General features: G+C 44.9%; 1 pseudogene; it reads right to left on the bottom strand.

Moving 5' to 3' along the window:
• Nucleotides 1-1,240: 1,240 nt before the first annotated feature.
• Nucleotides 1,241-1,858, bottom strand: LOC101574788 (annotated as a pseudogene).
• Nucleotides 1,859-1,865: the final 7 nt, after the last annotated feature.

The raw sequence follows: 1,865 nt of genomic DNA, 5'->3' as shown, positions 1-1,865 counted from the left end.
ATCTAAAGAAGAGTGTGGATTTTATTCAGTTGCACAATTCACAAGTGTATCTCCTGGTAGTGTGATGCTTAATAAATAGAGTGAGGGGCAGGGGACTCAGACAAGCTAGAAGCAGGCTGGCTTGAGTCAGAGTTGTAAACTGGAGTTGGCCCCCATGCTGCTGGAGAATATGGAATGTTTCAGATCTGAGAATGTTAACTGAGAAAGCAAAATGACAACAAAACCAAGATGTGCAGCCCCTGCCTACAAAATTCTCCACATCCAGTTTAATCAGGAGTTTTTTTTTTTTTTTTTTTTTGAATGTTTAGTAACTTGGTCCCAAAGAAGGAATTCGAGTCCAAGCGAAGGAAATCTTCCATTTTCCATTAAGTGCAGAGATGAAGTTACACCCATGACTTTGATCTCCACTTTGCTGCCCAGTATTTTTAATAGAAAGCATTTCTTTCTCTCAGTTTACTGATGGCCAGCAGTCATCTGAATATGGCAGAACTAGACAGGACTGCACACCACATTCCTGCCCAGTGCATGGCCTTACATCAGAACAGACAGGCGTGGGCCACTGTTAAAGTTAGAGAGCCACTTGTTAGAGAACCATGTCAGAATGAAATACCTGGAGGAGCATAGCATTCAGGACATGTCCAGAAAAGACCTGAGTAAGTGTTAGGACCACTTCCCAGGCAGGCTCGTGTTGCCTGCGCGGAGGATGTTTGTTCTGCAGTGTAGTATGGAGAAGGGCCATGGTGACCAGGTTAATCTAGCTGTGCTTTATGACTTTCCACAATAGCCCTTTCTAATTTTTTTTTTGCTCAGGATGGAAAATCCCCATCATTTTACTGTAATGGTCCCTAACTTCCTGCTGTTTGTGGACAAGGGTGACCCAGACAGTTTACAGTCTTTAGCATTTTTAAACCCACTGTGAGATAATCAGAGTCTATGTTTTAAAAGTGTGGGGTTATGTTCTCCCAGAAAACAGATCTTGGTCTCAAAGAGAATGTGCTCAATACGAAATACCCTGCCTACCTTAGGAATAAATGCAACTTAAGGGTAAAAATAGAGCTGAAAAAGCTGGTGCCATTTAGAAAGAAAAAAAAGGGGGGGGATTAAGATTTAACTGGTGCTCTAAGCATCTCTGCTATAAAATATTTGGTCATGTGTTCATAACTGGCTTGACATTTCCAGCAAAGCAAAGATGCGATGACAAAAGAAACTTCTCACAAAACGAAGAGAATGACATGGAGCACTGGAGTTTCTATGAGAACCACTTTTCCACTTCTGGTTATATACAGTTAAGTTCGTTTAGTGTCTGATCCAGTGTCTGATGTAGGCCCATGTTCTCTTCTTTGGCCTGGGCAAGTTTTTCTTCCAGGTCGTCAATGGTCTTTTCCAGCTTTGAAACTGTTCTCTCTGCGAATTCCGCGCGGGTCTCAGCCTCTTTCAGTTTGTCAGACAGAAGTTTAATTTCTTCTTCATATTTATCCTCCTTTTCAGAATACTTCTCAGATGCAGCCTCCAGTGACTTCAGGTTGTTGGTGACATTCTTGAGCTCTTCTTCCAGGTCACCACATTTTAGTTCAGACACCTCCGCACGCTCCTCGGCCCTTTCCAGCTCGCCTTCCAGGATGACCAACTTCCGAGCCACCTCCTCGTACTTGCGGTCTGCTTCCTCAGCGATGTGCTTGGCCTCTTTGAGCTGCAGCTCCTGGATCTCCATCTTCTCCTCATCTTTCATGGCCCGGTTTTCTGTCACCTTCATCCCTCTCTCGCTCTCATCTGCAGCCTTTTTGGCCTCCTCCAGTTTCTGCAGGGCCGTGGCCAGTCGCTCCTGAGCCCGGTCCAGCTCCTCCGCTACAAGCTGGATGCGCCGA

Source organism: Octodon degus, unplaced genomic scaffold, assembly GCF_000260255.1.
Source record: "Octodon degus isolate 3935 unplaced genomic scaffold, OctDeg1.0 scaffold00060, whole genome shotgun sequence".
NCBI classification, from domain to species: Eukaryota; Metazoa; Chordata; class Mammalia; order Rodentia; family Octodontidae; genus Octodon; species Octodon degus.
This window is presented reverse-complemented; position numbering and strand designations above follow the sequence as displayed.